This window comes from Balaenoptera ricei, chromosome 8, assembly GCF_028023285.1.
Source record: "Balaenoptera ricei isolate mBalRic1 chromosome 8, mBalRic1.hap2, whole genome shotgun sequence".
Taxonomy (NCBI): Eukaryota; Metazoa; Chordata; class Mammalia; order Artiodactyla; family Balaenopteridae; genus Balaenoptera; species Balaenoptera ricei.
This window is the reverse complement of record NC_082646.1, coordinates 57,738,329-57,762,813: the sequence shown is the minus strand read 5'-3', so window position 1 is coordinate 57,762,813 and position 24,485 is coordinate 57,738,329. Positions and strand designations below refer to the sequence as shown.

General features: G+C 39.4%; 1 long non-coding RNA gene across 8 annotated transcripts in view; it reads right to left on the bottom strand.

Annotated features, from left to right (window-relative positions):
• Positions 1–24,485, bottom strand: part of LOC132370548 (uncharacterized) — a 94,285-nt gene that overhangs the window by 21,089 nt on the left and 48,711 nt on the right. For 5 of the 8 annotated variants that reach the window (XR_009504612.1, XR_009504613.1, XR_009504615.1 and 2 more), the window contains one exon: positions 8,907–8,987. The exons of 1 other annotated variant lie outside the window; for it this stretch is intronic. This is a non-coding gene — a long non-coding RNA (uncharacterized LOC132370548). Of the gene's footprint in view, positions 1–8,906; positions 8,988–17,307; positions 17,375–21,907; positions 21,988–24,485 lie in introns of those variants that run through there. 2 more of the 8 variants (XR_009504616.1, XR_009504617.1) reach the window with 2 other exon arrangements.

The window sequence follows — 24,485 nt, the reverse complement described above, 5'->3', positions numbered from 1 at the left end:
AAGCAATATGGTGACAGGTGGTAACTAGACTTATTGTGGAGATCACTTTGTAGTGTATATAAATATTAAATTATAATGTGCACCTCAAACTTATATAGTGTTATATACCAATTATATCACAATAAAAAAATTTTTAAACCATCTAAAAAAAATCCCTGATTTGTAGTGTTTGCTGATTTTTGTAGTGTAATACTCCCATTGTTGCTGATATCAAGCTACCAATGGCTTAACAACTGGCCTGCAGAATTCTTGGAAATTTAACAATCAGCTCTCCAACACCGATATGAGCCAGTTCCAGCACACCACTGAGTGATTCGCAGACTCTCAAGCTCAGTCCAGCTGAGATTCTTGCTCAAGGTCTCAGACCTGGAAAGACCAGCCTTTTAAGACCAGCCTTTTCTGACCCTAATCCTCTCTGCTTTTTCCCCCTATGTAAAGGATTCTTTAAAAATGAGCTGGCATCTACTGATGGATGTGAGTCTTACTGATGGGCATCAAAATGACTCCAAAATTCAAAATTTTATAAACTTTCATTTTCATTAGGCACCTACTAAGTGAATTATCCATTAATAAAATGTGATATTCATAAACTAAAATTGGGTGGCTACTAGAATTTATTAAAGAGTCTAAATTCAGTATTCCACTAAGAAGTCTGTCTGCCAGGCCAATCTTCACAGCCCTGATTTGCCTCCTGCTGCTCATTACCTCACCCAGATAGCTGGAACGCTCTTAATTCGGGGAACGGACTCTCTGTTATCAGAGTACTAAATCCTCGTTGTAGTATTGTCTTCAGTTTGTTGTGATTTTCAATTGCTGATATTCTTCCTCTTTAATTTAAAATTACTGTTAGTTTAGCTTCCCCTTTTTTGTTTGTTAAGGTTGTTAAGTGTTAGAGAACACGCAGTGACACATATTTGCACCAGCAGCATTTTTGTCCTATAATTTTCTAATAAGTAGACTTTAAGATATGTATACATCATGGTTCAATCATGACTCATCCATACCCTCATTGCTGAAGCTGATGTAAGTATTATCTCTCTAAATTTCATTTCTGCACTCACAGTTCTGTGGTGATGTGTGCGGCTGCCTCTGAAGTGGTGCTGTTTAAACAACTTGCAACACACTCTCAATATAAATGCAATTAAATTACTGGGTTATTATTAATTTACAAGGTGTTGTTTATAATACAAAATTATGTGAAAGTACATGTTCCCCCATATGGAAATAATAAATGTAAATCCAATTATACCTATGCCTATATTCTTATATGTGGGAACAAGAGAAACAGGGAAGTTTACTGAGGTTTAGGAACAATTTCCACATGCCATACCAGGCAGTAAGGTGATATAGTTGAAGACACAGGCTTTGGAATCAAAATGACTTGAATACATTTTAGCCATGTGACCTAGGGCAAAACATTTCTCTCTGGCTCAGTTTCCTTGAGTTTAAATGAAGCAAATGCTAACTACCACAGAAAGATATCTTAAAGATTAAATGCATAAAAACAGGCACATAGACCAATGGAACAGAATCAAGAGCACAGAAATAAACCCATGCACGTTTGGTCAACTAATATTTGACGAGGGAGCCAAGAATACTCAACAGGGAAAGGACAGTCTTTTCAAATAAACGGTGCTAGGAAAACTGGATATTCCCATGTAAAAGAATGAAATTGGACCCCTATGTTTACACCATTCACAAAAATTAACTAGAAATGGATTAAAAACTTAAATGTAAGACCTTAAACCATAAAACTCCTAGAAAAAGAAAAACACATGTGGACAAAGCTAGTTGGCATTGGTCTTGGCAACAATTTTTTGGATATGACACCAAAACACACAACCGACAAAAGCAAAAACAAAGTGGGACATCAGACTAAAAAGCTTCTTCAGCAAAAGAAATGGTCAACAAAATGCAAAGGCAAACAGTGGAATGGGAGAAAATATTTGCAAACCATATATCAGATAAGGGGTTAAAATCCAAAATATATAAGGAACTCATACAGCTCAACAGCAAAAACACTAATAATTTGATTTTAAAATGGGCAGAGATCTGAACATATTTCCAAAGAAGACACACAGATGGCCAACAGGTATATGAAATGATGCTCAACACTCTAATCATCAGGGAAATGCAAATCAAAGCCACAATGAGATATCACCTCACATGTGTTAGAACGGCTATTATCAAAAAGACAGGAAATAACAAGTGATAAGAGAGGATGTAGAGAAAAGGGAACCTTTGTGCACTGATGGTGGAAATGTAAATTGTACAGCCACTTTGGAAAACAGTATGAAGGCTCTTCAAGAAACTGAAAATAAAACTATTACATGATTCAGCACTTCTACTTATGGTGATATGTCTGAAGGAAATGAAATCACTATCTTGAAGAGAGATCTGCACCCTAATTGTTCATCACAGCATTGTTTACAATAGCCAAGACATGGAAACAACCTAAGTGTCTGTCAATGGATGAATGGATAAAGAAAATGTCACACACACACACACACACATTTTTTAAAAAATTCAACCATAAACAGATGGAAATCCTGCCATTTGCAACATGGAGGGACTTGAAGGTATCACACTAAATGAAATAAGTCAGACAGAAAGACAAATACTGCAATATCTCACCTATATGTGGAATCTTAAAAATAATAAAGCCAAATTCATAGAAACAGAGAGTAGAATGGTGGTTGCCAGGGGCTAGTTGGGAAGAATGAGGAGATGTTGGTCAAAGGGTTAAAAAATAATAATTTTTTTAAAAAAATTAAATGAGATAATCATAGGCCCCAAAAAAGTAAATGATGTTTATTATTGTTTTTCTCTGTGTGGCCTCCTATCAAGTAAAATCATAGACTTCCCTGCCCTATTGCTTCTCCAAGATTTCACCAGATACACAAATGTTATATTGGCAGTTTGACAATACAATCGGTCATGCAGCCAAGATATATCTTTTCTAGAAAATCTGAGTAGAATTCATTCTATTTTTAATAAATGGTCACTCTTGTGGACTTGTTTTCTTATCCCAAATTCAGAACTTAAAGGTCCTACTCTTTTCAGCTGGAAGATGCACTATATGCTAGATATAATTGGCAGAGAGTTAACTCTCTGAAGGAGCATTTTTTAAAGAGAAAGCTGTAGCTTCAGGAAAGAAAAAAAGATGGGTGGGTACTGGTTGTAAGGAGTGATGGTGCATATGAAGAGAGTAACTCTGCTGAGCACAATAATATGGCAATTCAGAGTGAGGGTCATGGAGAGGAGAGTGGTGGTTACCAGGACTTGGGGGATGGAAGTTAGGGGGAGATATTGCTCAAAGGGTATAAACTTCCAGTGACAAGATTAACAAGTTTGGGGATCTAATGCACAGCATGGTGATTATAGGTAATAATACTCTATCATATACTTGATACAGAGTGTATCTCAAATGTTCTCACCACAAAAAGAAAATGGTAACTATGTTACCAGATGAAGGTGGTAACTAATACTATGGTGGTAATCATTTTGCAATTTATAAATGTTTCAAATCAACATATTTTAAACCTTAAAATTATACAATGTTATGTGCCAATTATATCTCAATAAACCTGGGGGGAAAGTTTTTTCTTTTTTTAAAGAGTGAGGGTCAAGCGAGGCTTGCACTTTTCACACGTTGCCTCAGGGAACACTAGCCCAGTGAAGAAGCTCAGGGTAAAGGCACCACCGCCAAAGCAGGAATGAGAGCAACCTGACACCAGGAGGGAGACCCCAAAGAGGCCGCAGCCACAGGAGGCCGGAGTCCTGGCCGCTGTTGCCTTCCCCGAGGGCTTCGACCAGGCCCCTCAGGTAATGCACCAGATGAGTGCCACCCACCTCATGGACCCTGTCCTGCCTTGTGTCGTCGACCCAGTTGCCCTGTTGCCAGAATGAGCTGAAGTCTGAAAATTGCTCAGCAGGACCAGGCATAGCACGGCCTCTTCTCTTGTGGTTTCACTTGCCAATGACCACTATCTTGATAATTCCGTGTGACTGACAGGGTCTTGGTGCTCTGGCCTGGTGTCAAGCCTGAGCCTCTGAGGTGGGAGAGCCAAGTTCAGGACATTGGTCCACCAGAGACCTTCCGGCCCCTCGTAATATCAATCAGTGACAGATCTCCCAGAGAATTCCGTCTCAACACTAAGACCCAGCTCCACTCAACGACCAGCTAGCTCCAATGCTGGACACCCCATGCCAAACAACTAGCAAGACAGGAACACAACCCCACCCATTAGCAGAGAGGCTGCCTAAAATCATAATAATTTCACAGACACCCAAAAACACACCACTGGATGCAGTCCTGCCCATCAGAAAGACAAGATCCAACCTCATCCACCAGAACACAGGCACCAGTCCCCTCCACCAGGAAGCCTACACAACCCACTGAACCAACCATACCCACTGAAGGCAGACACCAAAAACAACAGGAACTGTGAACCTGCAGCCTGTGAAAAGGAGACCCCAAACACAGTAAGTTAAGCAAAATGAGAAGACAGAGAAATACACAGCAGATGAAGGAGCAAGGTGAAAACCCACCAGACCAAACAAATGAAGAGGAAATAGGCAGTCTACCTGAAAAAGAATTCAGATAACTGAATAATTATAATGATAATAATGACAGTAATGATAGTAAAGATGATCCAAAATCTTGGAAATAGAATGGAGAAAATACAAGAAACTTTTAACAAGGACCTAGAAGAACTAAAGAGCAAACAAACAATGATGAACAACACAATAAATGAAATTAAAAATTCTCTAGAAGGAGTCAACAGCACAATAACTGAGGCAGAAGAACGGATGAGTGACCTGGAAGATAAAATAGTGGAAATAACTACTGCAGAGCAGAATAAAGAAAAAAGAATGAAAAGAATTGAGGACAGTCTCAGAGACCTCGGGAAAACATTAAATGCACCAAAATTCAAATTATAGGGGTTCCAGAAGAAGAAGAGAAAATGAAAGGGACTGAGAAAATATTTGAAGAGATTATAGCTGAAAACTTCCCTAATATGGGAAAGAAAATGGTTAATCAAGTCCAGGAAGCACAAAGAACCTATACAGGATAAATCCAAGGAGAAACACGACAAGACACATATTAATCAAACTATCAAACATTAAATACAAAGAAAAAATATTAAAAGCAGCAAGGGAAAAGCAACAAATAACATACAAGAGAATCCCCATAAGGTTAACAGGTGAATTTTCAGCAGAAAATCTGCAAGCCAGAAGGGTGTGGCAGGACATATATGAAGTGATGAAAGAGAAAAACCTACAACCAAGATTACTCTACCCAGCAAGGCTCTCATTCAGATTTGACAGAGAAATTAAAACTTTTACAGACAAGCAAAAGCTAAGGGAATTCAGCACCACCAAACCAGCTTTACGACAAATGCTAAAGGAAATTCTCTAGGCAGGAAACACAAATGGAAAAGACCTACAATAACAAACCCAAAACAATTAAGAAAATGGTAATAGGAACATACATATCGATAATTACCTTAAGTGTAAATGGATTAAATGCTCCAACCAAAAGACATAGACTGGCTGAATGCATACAAAAACAAGACCCATATATATGCTGTCTATAAGAGACCCACTTCAGACCTAGGGACACATACAGACTGAAAGTGAGAGGATGGAAAAAGATATTCCATGCAAATGGATATCAAAAGAAAGCTGAAGTAGGAATTCTCATATCAGACAAAATAGACTGTAAAATAAAGACTATTGGACTTCCCTGCTGGTGCAGTGGTTACGAATCCAACTGCCAATGCAGGGGACACAGGTACAAGCCCTGGTCCAGGAAGATCCCACATGCCACAGAGCAACTAAGTCCGTGCACCACAACTACTGAGCCTGCACTCTAGAGCCTGCGAGCCACAGTTACTGAGCCCTCGTGCCTAGAGCCTGTGCTCCGCAACAAGACAACCAACTGCAATGAGAAGCCCATGCACTGCAATGAAGAGTAGCCCCAGCTCATGGAAACTAGAGAAAGCCCGCGCACAGCAACGAACACCTAGCACAGCCAAAAATAATAAATAAATAAAATAAATAAATTTATAAATAAATAAAAACAAAATAAAGACTATTACAAGAGACAAAGAGGGACACTACATAATGATCAAGGGATCAATCCAAGAAGATATAACAATTGTAAATATTTATGCACCCAACATAGGAGCACCTCAATACCTAAGGCAAACGTTAACAGCCATAAAAGGGGAAATCGACAGTAACACAATAATAGTAGGGTAATTTAACACCCCACTTTCACCAATGGACAGATCATCCAAAATGAAAATAAATAAGGAAACACAAGCTTTAAATGACACATTAAACAACATGGACTTAATTAATATTTATAAGACATTGTATCCAAAAACAACAGAATACACTTTCTTCTTAAGTGCTCATGGAACATTCTCCAGGATAGATCTTATCTTGGGTCACAAATCAAGCCTTGGTAAATTTAAGAAAATTGAACTCGTATCAAGTATCTTTTCTACCAACACGCTATGAGACTATTATCAATTATAGGAAAAAAAACTGCAAAAAATACAAACACATGGAGGCTAAAGAATACACTACTAAATAACCAAGAGATCACTGAAGAAATCACAGAGGAAATCAAAAAATACTTAGAAACAAATGACAATGAAAACACAATGACCCAAAACCTATGGGATGCAGCAAAAGCAGTTCTAAGAGGGACGTTTATAGCAATACAATCCTACTTCAAGAAACAAGAAAAATCTCACATAAACAACCTAACCTTACACTTAAAGCAATTAGAGAAAGAAGGACAAAATAAAACCTAAAATTAGCAGAAGGAAAGAAATCATAAAGATGAGATCAGAAAGAAATGAAAAAGAAATGAAGGAAACAATAGCAAAGATCAATAAAACTAAAAGCTGGTTCTTTCAGAAGATAAACAAAATTGATGAACCATTAGCCAGGCTCAACAAGAAAAAAAGGGAAAAGACTCAAATCAACAGAATTTCAAATGAAAAAGGAGAAGTTACAACTGATACTGCAGAAATACAAAGGATCATGAGAGATTACTACAAGCAACTGTATGCCAATAAAATGGACGACCTGGAAGAAATGGAAAAATTCTTAGAAAAGCACAACCTTCTGACTGAACCAGGATAAACAGAAAATATAAACAGACCAATCACAAGCGCTGAAATTGAAACTGTCATTCAAAATCTTCCAACAAACAAAAGCCCAGGACAGATGGCTTCACAGGTGAATTCTAGCAAACATTTAGAGAAGAGCTAACACCTATCCTTCTCAAATTCTTCCAAAATATAGCAGGGGGAGGAACACTCCCAAATTCATTCTATGAGGCCACCATCAGGCGGATACCAAAACCAAAGATGTCACAAAAAAAGAAAACTACAGGCCAATATCACTGATGAATATAGATGCAAAAATCCTCAACAAAATAGTAGCAAACAGAATCCAACAGCACATCAAAAGGATCATACACCATGATCAAGTGGGGTTTATCCCAGGAATGCAAGGATTCTTCAATATACACAAATCAATCAATGTGATAAACCATATTAACAAATTGAAGAAAAACCATATGATCATCTCAAAAGATGCAGAAAAAGCTTTCGACAAAATTTGACACCGATTTATGATAAAAACCTTCCAGAGACTAGGCATTGAGTGAACTTACCTCAACATAATAAAGGCCATATATGACAAACCCACAGCCAACATCGTTCTCAATGCTGAAAACCTGAAACCATTTCCACTAAGATCAGGAACAAGACAAGGTTGCCCACTCTCACCACTATTATTCAACATAGTTTTGGAAGTTTTAGCCATGGCAATCAGAGAAGAAAAAGAAATAAAAGAATCCAAATCAGAAAAGAAGAAGTAAAACTGTCACCGTTTGCACATGACATGATACTATACACAGGGAATCCTAAAGATGCTACCAGAAAACTACTAGAGCTAATCAATGAATTTGGTAAAGTAGCAGGATACAAAATTAATGCACAGAAATCTCTTGCATTCCTATACACTAATGATGAAAAATCTGAAAGAGAAATTATGGAAACACTCCCATTTACCATTGCAACAAAAAGAATAAAATACCTAGGAATAAACCTACCTAGGGAGACAAAAGACCTGTATGCAGAAAACTATAAGACACTGATGAAAGAAATTAAAGATGATACCAACAGATGGAGAGATATACCATGTTCTTGGGTTGGAAGAATCAATATTGTAAAAATGACTCTACTACCCAAAGCAATCTACAGATTCAATGCAATCCCTAACAAGTTACCAATCACATTTTTTACAGAACTAGAACAAATCATCTTAAAATTTGTATGGAGACACAAAAGACTCCTATACACTAATGATGAAAAATCTGAAAGAGAAATTAATGAAACACTCCCATTTACCATTGCAACAAGAAGAATAAAATACCTAGGAATAAACCTACCTAAGGAGACAAAAGACCTGTATGCAGAAAACTATAAGATACTGATGAAAGAAATTAAAGATGGTACAAACAGATGGAGAGATATATCATGTTTTTGGATGGGAAGAATCAAGATTGTGAAAATGACTATACTACCCAGAACAAACTACAGATTCAATGTAATCCCTATCAAACTACCAATGGCATTTTTCACAGAACTAGAACAAAAAATTTCATAAATTGTATGGAAACACAAAAGACCCTGAATAGCCAAAGCAATCTTGAGAAAGAAAAATGGAGCTGGAGGAATCAGGCTCCCTGACTTCAGACTATCCTACAAAGCTACAGTAATCAAGACAGTATGGTACTGGCACAAAAATAGTAATATAGATCAATGGAACAGGATAGAAAGCCCAGAGATAAACCCACACACATATGGTCACCTTACCTTTGATAAAGGAGGCAAGAATATACAATGGAGAAAAGTCAGCCTCTTCAATAAGTGGTGCTGGGAAAACTGGACAGCTACCTGTAAAAGAATGAAATTAGAACACTCCCTAACACCATACACAAAAATAAACTCAAAATGGATTATAGAACTAAATGTAAGGCCAGACACTATAAAACTCTTAGAGGAAAACATAGGCAGAACACTCTATGAAATAAATCACAGCAAGATCCCTTTTGACCCACCTCCTAGAGAAAGGGAAATAAAAACAAAAATAAACTAATGGGGCCTAATGTAGTGAGGTGGATGGACCTAGAGCCTGTCATACAGAGTGAAGTAAGTCAGAAAGAGAAAACAAATACCATATGCTAACACATATATATGGAATCTAAAAAAAAAAGAAAATTCGTTCTGAAGAACCTAGGAGCAGGACAGGAATAAAGATGCAGACATAGAGAATGGACTTGAGGACACAGGGAGGGGGAAGGGTAAGCTGGGACAAAGTGAGAAAGTGGCGTGGACATATATACACTACCAAATGTAAAACAGCTAGTGGGAAGCAGCTGCATAGCACAGGGAGAATAACTCGGTGCTTCGTGACCACCTAGAGGGGTGGGATAGGGAGGGTGGGAGGGAGATCCAATACGGAGGGGATATGGGGATATATGTATACGTATAGCTGATTCACTTTGTTATACAGCGGAAACTAACACACCATTGTAAAGCAATTATACTCCAATAAAGATGTTAAAGAAAAAAAGGAAAAAAGAAAAAACAAAAACAAAAAAATCACATTAATGCCTTTTATTTTATTACACGTTAAAGTGAAAATATTTAGGTTATATTGGGTTAAATCAAATATATTATTAAATTAAAAAAAAAAAAGAGTGATGGTCACAGAGTCAAGTGACCTGGGTTGGAGTCCAAATATGTAAAATCTAGCCTTCTCTGTGCCTCAGTTTTATCACCTAGAAAATGGTGATAATAATACCTAATAGTAATAACTAATACAGTTGACATGAAGACTAAATAATTTAATATAGGGGTTCCCTCATGGCGCAGTGGTTAAGAATCCGCCTGCTAATGCAGGGGACACAGGTTTGAGCTCTGGTCCAGGAAGATACCACATGCCACAGAGCAATTAAGCCCGTGTGCCACAACTACTGAGCCTACGTTCTAGAGCCCGTGAGCCATAGTAACTGAAGCCCACATGCCTAGAGCCCATGCTCCGCAACAAGAGAAGCCACCACAATGAGAAGCCCAAGCACCGCAATGAAGAGTAGTCCCTGCTCGCCACAACTAAATAAAGTGCACAAGTGGCAATGAAGACCCAACGCAGCCAAAAATAAAATAAATAAATAAATTTATAAAAGAAAAAAATTTATAAAAGAAAAAAAATCATCCCTTACTTGTGATTTGGTAGGTTTTGTTTTAAAAATAATAATAATAATTTAATACATGTAAAGCCCAATAGAAGTACCCAGGATATAGTAAACACCCTGTTAGCTGTTATTGTTATGCATCAGGTCTGTTCTAGGCACTAGGGCATAATGAAGTATAAGACAGACGAGGTTACTGCATTAATGAGCATAACTTCTAGGCAAGGGATGTGCCAGATTTCTTGTTTGCTCTCCAGATCCACTTTCCACACTTCTCCACTCTGCTCAGTGCCTCCAGAGCTGACTGTAAGACCACATAAATGAGTTCCCCTGTCTTCTGGCTTCTAATTGTGTGCCCATGCTACCCACATTTTTTCCCAGCAGATTACAAATTCAGGGGTTCCCACGATCCCCTGCTCAGGTTTGATAATTCACTAGAATGATTCATAGAACTCAGAAAAGTGCTATACTTTCTTTTACAGTTTATTATAAAGGATACAAATGAATAGTCAGATGAGGATACAAATGAATAGTACATAGATCGAGGTCTGGTACATAGGAACCTCTGTGCCCAGGGAGTCAGGCTTTGCCATCCTCCAGAAACATGGATGTGCTCACCAACTCAGAAGCTCTCTCAATCTTGTAGTTCAAGAGTTTTTATAACCCAATCTACAGTCCCCATCACCATCCAGAAAGTCAGAGAGTGGGGATGAAAGTGGACATGAAATTGGTTGCTCTTTCAGCTGACCAGCCTCTATTCTAAAGCCATTTAGGGACCTCATTCTGAGTCATCCATTAGTATAAACTCAAGTGTGGTTGAAAGGGGCTCCTAATGAACAACAAAAGATAATCCTATCACTCAGGAAGCTCCCATGGTTTTAGGAGCTCTGTGCCAGGAACTGGTGACAAAGACCAAGTATATATTATACCATAGTCTATACGAAGTTGTTTACACATCCAAATCAGGACTCATTTCTCGTTTATTTTATTGAAACCTTTAAAAACATCTTTCCAAATTTCAGTTAAAAATGATATATTAGGAAAAAATGATACATTAGAGTTTCATCAACTTTTTGAATAAACTTTCTTCATTTTGTTTGTGTCAGGTTTCTCGTCCAAGTTTTGAAAATATATTTTAGAATCCTTAAATGTTTCTGTATCTATATTGCAGGATTTGAACAATTTTATAACGGGTAAGCTCTCACTACCCTTTGACTCTTTAAAGAAAAATCCACATTAGTATGTGTGTTTAAACTACCCCAACTGCAAAACAACACAAAAAAGAAACTGTTATAATTCAAACCATTTAATTAGTATCCTCATAGAAAACAGAGCATCTACAAAATAAAAACAGGATGTTATGAAACGGAAAAAATATTGGAAATTAAAAATATAAATGCCAAAATTTTTAACAAAAGAGTTGTAAGATGGAAAAGAAATCTCCCATAAAGATGGGGGGGGGGGAAACCTGTATAAAATGTGAGACAAAAATATGAAGTCTAACATTTGACTAACAAGAGATCCAGAAAGAGAACAGAAATGGCAAGGACAAAACTGACAGAGAACTAATAGAAAAGAAATACTTGGAGCTGAAGGACATGAGTCCTCAAGTTGGAAAGTTCACAAAAGTCTAGCACGATGAGGAACTCAAAGTCCATACTTAGACAGATTGTTGTGAAATAGGACCACAAGGAAAAAGAAGGGAAAATCAGTTCACCTGCAAAGGATGACCTGGATACCAGAAGACTATTGACAATGCCTTCCAAACTCTGAGGGAATCTGAATACAGTTATACAATTTAAATTGAAAACAGAAAATCACCGAGAATAAAATAACATCCACTTGTCCACCATTCAAAATAAATACATGTTAACATTTTTTCATTTTTGCTTCAGAAAAGTGAAAACAGAGCACCCCATACTCCAAAGCAACCATTCTCGTAAACTAGATGTGTACCTCCTAGTCTATGTTTTCACACTTTTACTACCTGCATGTGTAGCTATAATCAATAGATAGTGAGAGTTGTGTATTTGAAAGGTATTTGAATTGAAATCTTATGGTATATCTTCTTCTGCAGTTTGTTTGCCATTTTCTCTGTTCTATCTGCAAGCAATGCACTGCCAGGGGCAAATCCAGGCTTCGTGGGGCCTGAAAGTTAGAAAATTGGTGGCGGTGTGTGGAGTCAGGAAGAGGGAGGTCTCTTTAAGAAAAGAATATTAAATTATGAATACAAAATTATATCTGACAATAAATTTTTATTTAGAGTGAGAGAAGAAATTACAAAAAATTACAAGTTTTAAAAAGCAGACACACCTCCATATACTTTTTCCCCTACAACTTTTAACTGTTTACTTTTTGATAACCTCTTCATAGGACAATGATCTTATAATTTTCAATAGAAAGAATAGAAAGATAACTCAGTCTTGTCTCTATGGTTGATCAAAATTCATTCCCTGTAGCTGATAGTTTAGAAAAGTTTCTTTCTGCCTCACACATCATTATCGGTTAGGTCATATAAATTATTAGGATTATTGTCAACTTTGGGAAAGCCCTGATTTTGCACTCTGACATTTTCCTTTTTAATACCAAACTGTTCTTATTTTGTGGCTGCACCATCTTCTATGAGGATACTAATTAGATGATTCTTTTAAATGTTTATTTCATGTTTTGGTCTGTTCCCCTGAGTCATCTCTGCTTCCTGCAGTATTATTATTTTATGTTAGTTTATCTTGTCCTTTATGCCTAGTCATCATTGATTGTTTATACATGCTTGAGAATGAGGAGAGAGGAGAGCTTCCTGTGACTTCTGCGTGGGAGGGTGGTTAGGAGGCTGAAAGCTTTGTTTTATAATGAGCAGGCAGAGAACCAGCCATTATACTTGGAAAGTCTAAAATCCAGACACAGGGACTTTCCTGGTGGTCCAGTGGTAAAGAATCCACCTTACAATGCAGGGCACGCGGGTTCGATCCCTGGTCAGGGAACAAAGATCCCACATGCCATGGGGCAACTAAGCCCGTGTGCCACAACTACTGAGCTCATGCGCCTCAACTAGAGAGCCCACATGCTGCAAACTACAGAGCCCACGTGCCCTGGAGCCTGTGCGCCACAACTAGAGAAGAGAAAACCCACACGCCACAACTAGAGAGAAGCCCGCATGCTGCAACAAATGATCCCACATGCCCCAACGAATATCCCGCAAGCCACAACTAAGATCCAATGCAGCCAAAAATAAAAATAAAATAAATAAATAAAACCCAGACACAGAGGATAGTCCTAATTCATTCTGTTTCTTTAGAATAAACCACCAACTCTCCTGCAAGCTTTGGGGAGTATCCTGGCAACCAGACCCTCTGTACCCAGGGATGGGATGGGAGGATTGATGATTAAGGTTTCAGCTCTATAGCTCACTTCTATCATTAGGCTAGTGGTGGCAAAAACATTGAGAACGCAGCATAAACAACATCCTCTCTTATTTACCTCTAAAACTCATCTATTTGTAGAGGTCTATTTTGCCATCTTCCTTTCAACATGTGAAGGTAAATCTCAGGAAGAGCTATGCCTCTGGAATTTTGCTTGAGAGCTGGTCAATGCCCTTAGCCACAATGCCCTTCCTCCTCCATATGCTCACAGCTCAGAAAACACTTCTCAGTGCTCATCCTACAAGAGTGAGCAAGGCGCAAAGATGTGACAAATACCAATGCCACATTTTTAATTTTTAAAAACTAGGTCAGTCACAGATGTGAATAGCACCAAAACACAGCTGCTTTCAAGTTTCTTTCTTTTTTTTTTTTTTTTTCTGACAAGGTCTAATTATAAGCTGCAAGAACAACTAAATCAGAAGTGTGCATTTGATTATAATATGAGCATCACCTATGGCAGGTGGATTTTGCCTTGACTACATGGCTCCCAGTTCAGAGTGGGAGTAGCCTCCAATTTGACTTAGAAACACAGAGCCCTAAATCTATAGAGTTTGCAATTTGCAATATGCATAAAAAGGTGGGGTGTTCCACCATCATCCCAACACAGAGGTCAGCTCAAACTGGTTCTGTCTATTCCCACTTTGACAGCAGGGTCAGGACTTCCTTTCAGGACATCATAACCCCTCCAGGAGGCCATATCCCCTCTCCCTATGTTCTGAGGCTGACAAGAGTCAACGTTGCTAACATGTGAAAGGTCAGATAGGGAAGGAAAGCTTGCCAAGTCCTCCAGGGCAAAAGAGCTCATTCCAAATCAGATGCTCAGGGGCAGCCCAATTCTGTAGGCTGTGCATGGTCCCCTCCAGACAGCAGCATGAGGGACAGCTGGTCACAGAAGCAGTTCCCACTTCATGGTTCCTCCTCCCTTCAAACCTCCCTAACTACCTACCCCCATTTCAGATCTCTCCACATCTTCCTCTTCTGTGGTCCATAGTGAATGCCACCCCCACCATTTTCTCATCCTACTCTGGCCTGTGGTCATTTATCTGGTCTCTGAGGAGGAAAATCTGCAAGGTTGCAAACCAAACTTTATGCCTGGAGCAGAATTTCTAGCCTTTGTAGGTAGGTGACTCATGCCTGTCATACGGGCCAGGAATGGGGATGGGAGCCACCATTACGGATGAAGTCAACAGGTTTGATTATCTCAGTGGTACTGGGAGGACATGGTGAGGGAAGGAAAGATTGTATCCTTTTTTTTTACGATTCCCTGCTTTTTTTTTTAATTAATTAATTTATTTATTGGCTGTGTTGGGTCTTTGTTGCTGCACTCAGGCTTTCTCTAGTTGCGGCAAGCAGGAGCTACTCTTCGTTGTGGTGCACAGGCTTCTCACTGCAGTGACTTCTCTTGTTGTGCAGCATGGGCTCTAGGTGCACGGGCTTCAGTAGTTGTGGCACGCAGGCTCAGTAGTTGTGGCTCGTGGGCTCTATCGCACAGGCTCAGTAGTTGTGGCACACAGGCTTAGTTGCTCCTCAGCATGTAGGATCTTCCCGGACCAGAGCTCAAACCTGTGTCCCCTGCATTGGCAGGTGGATTCTTAACCACTGCGCCACCAGGGAAGTCCTAAGATTCCCTGCTTTAATCAACTTTTTTGATCAATGGACCAACTTCTAGTTAGATAAAGGCCTCCTACTATAATATAACTAGCCACAGTTCATTGAGTACCTGTGTCAGCACTCTTACATGCTTTTCATTATTTCTATTCCTTTCATAATTCTTGCAAGGTAGGCACTTATATCTGCATGTTATAAACAAACTGAGGCTCCCAGAGGCTGATTGTCTCACTCAAGACAACTCTGCAAGTTAAATAATGGAATAAGAATTTGAGTATTAGTCATTTCCACTGGAAGACTAAGAGGAGACCGTGTGCAGGGTCAGACCAATGGGCTATCCAGACTAGAGTCTTTGTGATGATAGCACAAAAGAAGTGTTGAACAAAGGCCTACTTGCAATTCCTTAGCTCATAGGTTAGCTGTGTGCCCACCACATTCCTACCTACTCATATTCACTTATTAGAAACTAACATTTATTAGGTATTGACTATGTGCCAAGTACTGTGCTAAACACTTGACACTTCATCTCTGTTTCTTGTTACCGCCTATGAAATGAGAATCATTACCCCCATTTTTCTGATGAAGAAATTGATACTCAGAGTTATTGTGTAAGTTTCCTGAGGTCAAAGAGCCATGATTTGAACCCAACTTGAAGAAATTCCAGAGCCTCCTCCATGTGGCCTCCGTGATTTGGAAACTGTTCCTCTTGAAGGCATTCCAACGGCCCCTTTATGCTTCAGGACAAATCACTTAGTGACTAAATATAAGACGATCTCTGTGCTGATGCATTCCAGGCCTTCAGGATGAGTTACTCAAATGCTAACTGAGAACTTGGATGACATAATGGTGTCAGTGTCTAAAAACATCTAGAAGAGTTTCCATTTACATTTGTGAAAATCTGCTTCAGCTCACTAAAGGGCAAGTGGAGCCAAAAGCAGGCAGAGAGTCCTGTGCTAGTCTTCAGCTTCTGGAGCCAGGGACTATTTCATTTATCTGTTTCCATAGCCCCCAGCAAAAGAACAAGCACACCATAATTTTTGCCATTTGTTGAGTACTTACTATGGCCCAGATAACCCCATGTAATTTCTACAACAATCCTGCAAGGTAGATATTATTATCTCTGTCTCACAGATACAGACTCTAAGGTTCAGAGAGATTAAGCAACTTGCTGCTGAGTCACAGAACTGGTAAAACTCAGGCTACCTGAGAAGGCTTCTCAGAGGAGATCGATCTGGAGGAAGCATTTGAAGGAGGAAAACATAGAAAAGAACTTCTAATTAGCAGCAGCAGGCCCAGTCATAGAGACAGAAAAGAGCCGTGGTCTTGCTCATACCTAATTCAACAGCTACCTTTTTTTGTTAATACATCTTTACTGGAGTATAATTGCTTCACAATGCTGTGTTAGTTTCTGTTGTACAACAAAGTGAATCAGACATTATCAAGCCTTTCCAAAACGTTCAATTTAGTTTTCATAGAAATAATAGCTCAATCTCCCTTTATACTCATATTTCACAGATTTACACTTGATTTAATTAAATTATACCATGTGTGCCTGGCAAAAACTTGTTTGTTAGCAAACATCACTGACTCCTGGTAAGCATCTAACTAATTGGTGCTGAGTTATTTAACTTCCTCATGCTATATTTTTCTCACCTGTAAAATGGTGGTATTGTAAGGATTTAATGACATAATCTATATAAAAAGCTTGGTAAGCACTCAGTAAATGTTTGGGTGCAGAAGCACACAGGTATGCCTTTGTTGATAAGTTTTCCAGAAGGAATGGAGAGCATCAGTTAATCCTATGAGTTGGTTACATGGAGGTACCTTAAGAGCTTCTCCTGTATTGGGTGTGATTTTATTAGATAAAAATGCCTGTTAGGGATCATAGAAATCTCCCCCACTCCAAATACTGCCTTTTATTTCCTGGTTTTCTAATTAAATGGCACTTTGTCCTCAGTATACCTGACACATACCTTATCCAAGAGCCTTCTTATCCACAGATCTGGTCCGAAGGCAAAAACCAGAACAAAAGCAAGTTACTCCTTCTTCAACACTTGAATGGCTGCCACAAAAATAAACAAATAACATCCTTTTTATTCTCCCAAAGAGACACTTCGGATGAATTTCTTAATCTCCCTCCACTCCAGCAGATATATTCTCAGGACTATCAGGTTGCAAGGTATACACAAATTCCAAGAGCACTGCTGTGAACAAAATATGCCACACTCTCTGGCATTAAAGGATTCCCACTGTTGGCTCCATTTCCCAGTCCCTGGCAGCCAGTCATAAGCATCCTAGACATGCCACAGCTCTAGGGGAAAAGCTAGAAGGTATGGTCCTTAGAGAAACATGACAGAAAGAGGAAAGCCTTTGGAAGCAGACATGTCTGGATCCAAATTTATGCTTTGCCATTTGTTAGCTGTGTGATCTGGGCAAGTCATTTAACCTCTCTGAGCCTCAGTTCCCTCAACTATACAATAAATAATCTTTGCATTAAATTCTTGAAAATATTTAATGTGTTAAGGCAGGAATGCACCTAGCACAGGGCTGGGCACATAAGAAGCATTCAGTGAATGGTGGCCATTATTATTGATTATTCTCCAGGATAACTCCAACATTGACCTTTAGGTATAATGAAGCTCTAGAATGTTGTGGTTAAATGCCAAGCTAGTTGGGTTTGAATCGCAGATCTTCTATTTCTGAAGTAGGTAAACTTTGGCAATTTCCTTAACCTCTCTGTGCCTGATTTTCCCTATCTCTAAAATGGAAAAAGTAACAGAACCTTATATCAAAGGGTTGTTGTAAGAATTAAGTAAGTTAGTATATATAAAATGTTTAGAATAGTGCTCGGAACATATTAAGCACTATGTGTCATCTATTATATTAGTACTGTATCATAACTGTCTCTTTAACTGTAGACACCTTGAAATAATGATTGTCTTTTTTTTTTCCCCGTATCTCCAGGGTGTCAAAGTGACTGCAACACCTTAATAAATGTTAATGGAATGAATGAAGCATCTCACATGCCATGCTAATTAAGACTTTCCCTGGAAATGACAATAACCCAATTCAAACTAACTAAGGGAGGAAAAAAAGACAATTTGCTCATATTTAAATTATCCAGGAGTTAATCTTGCTTCTAGCACAGTTAGAACCAAAGGGTCAAATGGTTTAAGGACGACTTTCTTTTCAACTGTTTCCAGCGTTTCGGTTTTGTTGGCTCTCTCCATGTGAAGGGCACTGTAACCATCAGCAACCCAAGCTTCATAGCCAGCCACTTTATCAACTCAATGCTTTTTCTCCAACAGATCTGGCTGAAAAATGATGGCTAGAATTTAATGTGCCCAGCTAGAGTTATGTGCCCATCCATGTATTAACTTCTGTGTTCAAGGAAATGGGGTAATCCGACTGGCTAAGCCTGCTCACTCCATGTAGAAGGGAAGGGGCAGACCTATGCAAACAGACAGATTTCCTCAAAGTAAAGAGTATTCTTTCATAAGGAGGAGGGAAAAGGGATGCTGGGAAGGCAAAAATGCCAGATGCCCTGACATAGGCCAAAAGATGGTGCTCAACCTCATTAGTCCTGGACCACTCCAGACAATAAGAATCTGCCCAGAATTAAAAAAAAAAAAAAAAAATGGAATTCCCTGGTGGTCCAGTGGTTAGGACTCTGCACTTTCACTGCCGAGGGTACACGTTCTATCCCTGGTCAGGGATCCCACAAGCAATGTCATGTGGCCAAATTTAAAAAAAAAGAAGAAAAAAAAGAATCTGCCCAGTTTTAATAGGTCTTTTAAGAAAAATATCTTAATATTTCTAAGTAATTATTCAGAGATTTCAACCTCCTCACATGAGGCTCTTCCTCAAATCCAATCTAATCTAAATTCCTTGAGTTTCTAGTCAAAGTATTTTTCTTCTTTTTTGTAAAAGTTAAAAAATACAGCTAAGCAAATGCTTTACTCTGTAATCTAGTCTGAAGATGTTTTTGAGTAGGAGTTATTTTGTAGCCGAGCAGGACCCCATGCGGCCTTCCCAGAACAGGACCACCCCATCCCCCCAACATCCTCTCCCTGCCTCTTGTCCATAGAAAAACTTTAGCCTCCTCCCCTAAGTTTCAAAGAATAAATTTAATCAGAGAAGTGAGAAAATGCAGAAAGAAAGGAAAACAGTCAAGTAAGACAAAATAATAATAGTTTAGCCATTAAACAAAGTCAAGAACTTTTAGTTCCTCCTAAAGGGCTATAGATAATATTCTGAGCCATGTCCTTTGAGCTGTTTTGCAGATACTGAAACCCCCACCAGGTGGAAGAAGTTAACTGGATGCTGCCCACAAGCATGTAGACCCCAGACCAGTTGGAACCAAAACGTTGATGATGTTGATTCCCAATTACCTTACCACCAACCAATCAGAAGAATGTCCATGAGCTGATCATACACCCCACAGCTCTCTTCCCTCCCCCTGTCTTTAAAAATCTTTCCCTGAACACAAGAGGGAGGGGATATGGGGATATATGTATACATATAGCTGATTCACTTTGTTATACAGCAGAAACTAACATAAAATTGTAAAGCAACTATACTCCAATAAAGATGTTAAAAAAAAAAATCTTTCCCTGAAAGCCATTGGGGATTTTGGGTCTTTTAAGCACTAGTTGCCTGGACTCCTTGCTTGGCCCCTGCAATAAATGCTGCCCTTTCCTTCACCACAACCTGGTGTCAGTAGATTGGCTTTACTGCATGCAGACGAGTGGACCCAAGTTTGGTTTGGTAACAATTTCATCAATATGGTGCTACCTGGAGTAGTATGGCAAGCAGAGTCCAGAGAAAAAGAAATCTGTGATCAATTTGTGATGTCTGCCTGCCCCAGGTTCTGGAATGGAGAGGGGCCACACACTTGGCTGAATTTGCATCCCTGATTTTTGTAATCCTTCATCTAAAACAAAAAAAAATTTCTTCTTCCTTCACCCAGCACCCTTACTCAAACAGGGCAGGCATGGAGGAAATGTCAGGAAAAGTGGGATGTGGGCAACATGCTTGTTAAATTCTTCCAAGTTCCGATTTCAATCTTGAGATCTACTTACAGGACTAAAAGTTATTCCTCAGTGAATCAGCAAAGGAACTGAGTGTGATTAGAAGTTTTTGGATGCAAAAGAACATTGCAAACTGCTCTATACTCTGCTTGGCTGTGCTGAGGTGCCACTTCAGGTGTTAGCAAAAAAAGAGAGGTGAGAGAGAAAGAACTGTCACACCCACCAACAGCCCTTCCTTTGGCCATGATCACATCATCCAAGGTGTGATCACTGACATCAGGTTGTTTTACCACATAGTGTGAGCTGACAACTAAAGAACAGCAAGTTAGTCTGTATTACAAAAACTTTTCCCATTTATTTGCTCCATTGACTTTCAAGGGTTAGGCTGAATAATCATCCAGAAGATTTCTGTTTTGCCTGTTCCCACTACCTTTTTTTAATACAAAAAATTTCAAATAAATAAAATTGGAAAGAATATTATAAAAAATACCCATCATTCAGATTCAACAATTATTAGGATTTTGCCACACTTGCTTTATCTATCCTTCTCCTTTTTCTGTGGAAGTATTTTAAAGCAAATCCCAGCCCTCAGGACTTCCCTGGTGGTCCAGTGGTTAAGAATCTGTCTTCCAATGCAGGGGGTGTGGGTTCAATCCCTGGTTGGGGAACTAAGATCCCACATAATGTGGGGCAAATAAGCCTGTGCGCTCTAGAGCCTATGCGTGACAACTAGAGAGCCCACGTGCTGCAACAACTGAGCCCACATGCTCTGGAGCCCATGCACCACAACTAGAGAGCCTGCATGCCACAACTAGAGAGCCCGCATGTCACAACTAGAGAGCTCACACACCGCAACGAAGAGCTGGCGTGCCACAACTAAGACCCAACATAGCTAAATAAATTAATTAATTAATTTTTTAAAAAAATCCCAGTCCTCACTTTATTTCTTCTCTAGATACATCACTTCACGTCTCTAAAATATATGAAAGGATTGGTTCAAGATGGCAGGGTAGAAGGATGTGCGCTCACTTCCTCTTGTGAGAGCACCAGAATCACAACTAACTGCTGAACAATCATTGACAGGAAGACACTGGAACTCACTAAAATAGACACCTCACATTCAAAGACAAAGGAGAAGCCACAGGGAGAAGGTAGGAGGGGCACAATCACAATAAAATCAAATCCCATAACCACTGGGTGGGTGACTCACAGACTGGAGAACAATTATGCCACAGAAGTCCACCCACTGGAGTGAAGGTTCTGAGCCCCACATCAGGCTTCCCAACCTGGGAGTCCAGCAATGGGAGGAGGAATTCCCAGAGAATTAGACTTTGAAGGTTAGCGGGATTTGATTGCAGGACTTCGACAGGACAGGGGCAAACAGAGACTCCACTCCTGGAGGGCACACACAAAGTAACGTGCACATGAGGACCCAGGGGGAAGGAGCAGTGACCCCATAGGAGACTGAACCAGACCTACCTGTTAGTGTTGGAGGGACTCCTGCAGAGGCGGGGGGTGGCTGTGGCTCACCGGGGGGACAAGGACACTGGCAGCAGAAGTTCTGGGAAGTACTCCTTGGTGTGAGTCCTCCTGGAGTCTGCCATTAGCGCCACCAAAGAGCCTGTAGGCTTCAGTGCTGGGTCGCCTCAGGCCAAACAACCAACAGGGAGGGAACTTAGCCCCACCCATCAGCAGACAAGCAGATTAAAGTTTTACTGAGCTCTGCCCACCAGAGCAACACACAGCTCTACCCACCACAGGTCCCTCCCATCAGGAAGCTTGCACAAGCCTCTTAGATAGCCTCATCCACCAGAGGGCAGACAGCAGAAGAAAAAAGAACTACAATCCTGTAGCCTGTGAAACGAAAACCACATTCACAGAAAGACAGACAAAATGAAAAGGCAGAGGACTATGTACCAGATGAAGGACAAGATAAAACCCCAGAAAAACAACTAAATGAAGTGGAGATAGGCAACCTTCCAGAAAAAGAATTCAGAATAATGAGAGTGAAGATGATCCAGGACCTCGGAAAAAGAATGGAGGCAAAGATTGAGAAGATGAAAGAAATGTTTAACAAAGACCTAGAAGAATTAAAGAAAAAACACGTAGAAGAATTAAAGAACAAACAAACAGAGATGAACAATACAATAACTGAAAAGAAAAATACACTAAAAGGAATCAATAGCAGAATAACTGAGGCGTAGAATGGATAAGTGACCTGGAAGACAGAATGGTGGAATTCACTGCTGCAGAACAGAATAAAGAAAAAAGAATGAAAAGAAATGAAGACAGCCTAAGAGAGAGCTGGGACAACATTAAATGCATCAACATTCACATTATAGGGGTCCCAGAAAGAGAAGAGAGAGAGAAAGGACCAGAGAAAATATTTGAAGAGATTATAGTCAAAAACTTCCCTAACATGGGAAAGGAAATAGCCACTGAAGTCCAGGAAGCATAGAGAGTCCCAGGCAGGATAAACCCAAGGAGAAACATGCTGAGACACATAGTAATCAAATTGACAAAAATTAAAGACAAAGAAAAATTATTAAAAGCAACAAGGGAGGATTTCCCTGGTGGCCCAGTGGTTAAGAGTCCACCTGCCAATGCAGGGGACATGGGTTCAAGCCCTGGTCTGGGAAGATCCCACATGCCATGGAGCAACTAAGCCTGTGCACCACAACTACTGAGCCTGTGCTCTAGAGCCTGTGAGCCACAACTACCGAGCCTGTATGCTGCAGCTACTGAAGCCTGCATGCCTAGAGCCTGTGCTCTGCAACAAGAGAAGCCACCGCAATGAGAAGCCCATGCACCACAACGAAGAGTAGCCCCCACTCACCACAACTAGAGAAAGCCCGCACATAGCAATGAAGACCCAATGCAGCCAAAATTGAATTAAAAAAAAAAAAAGCAACAAGGGAAAAACAACAAATAACATACAAGGGAACTCCCATAAGGTTAATAGCTGACTTCTCAGCAGAAACTCTACAAGCCAGAAGGGAGTGGCATGATATATTTAAAGTGATGAAAGGGAAGAACCTACAACCAAGATTACTCTAACCAGCAAGGATCTCATTCAGATTCGACAGAGAAATCAAAAGCTTTACAGACAAGCAAAAGCTAAGAGAATTCAGCACCACCAAACCAGCTCTACAACAAATGCTAAACGAACTTCTCTAAGTGGGAAACACAAGAGAAGAAAAGGACCTACAAAAACAAACCCAAAACAATTAAGAAAATGGTAATAGGAACATATATATCAATAATTACCTTAAATGTGAATGGATTAAATGCTCCAACCAAAAGACAGAAGCTTGCTGAATGGATACAAAAACAAGACCCATATATATGCTGTCTACAAGAGACCCACTTCAGACCTAAGGATACATACAGACTGAAAGTGGGGGGATGGAAAAAGATATTCCATGCAAATGGAAATCAAAAGAAAGCTGAAGTAGCAATACTCATATCAGATAAAATAGACTTTAAAATAAAGAATGTTACAAGAGACAAGGAAGGACACTACATAATGATCAAGGGATCAATCCAAGAAGAAGATATAACAATTATAAATATATATGCACCCTCGATACAAAAGGCAAATGCTAACAGCCATAAAAGAGAAAATCGACAGTAACACAATAATAGTGGCGGACTTTAACACCTCACTAACACCAATGAACAGATCATTCAGACAGAAAATTAATAAGGAAACACAAGCTTTAAATGACACAATAGACCAGATAGACTTAATTGATATATATAGGACATTCCATCCGAAAACAGCAGATTACACGTTCTTCTCATGTGCACACAGAACATTCTCCACGATAGATCACATATTGGGTCACAAATCAAGCCTCAGTAAATTTGAGAAAACTGAAATCATATCAAGCATCTTTTCTGACCACAATGTTATAAGATTAGAAATCAATTACAGGGGAACAAAACATAAAAAACACAAGCACGTGGAGGCTAAACAATATGTTACTAAATAACCAAGAGATCACTGAAGAAATCAAAGAGGAAATCAAAAAATACCTAGAGACAAATGACAATGAAAACAAGACGAACCAAAACCTATGGGATGCAACAAAAGCAGTTCTAAGAGGGAAGTTTATAGCTATACAAGCCTACCTCAAGAAA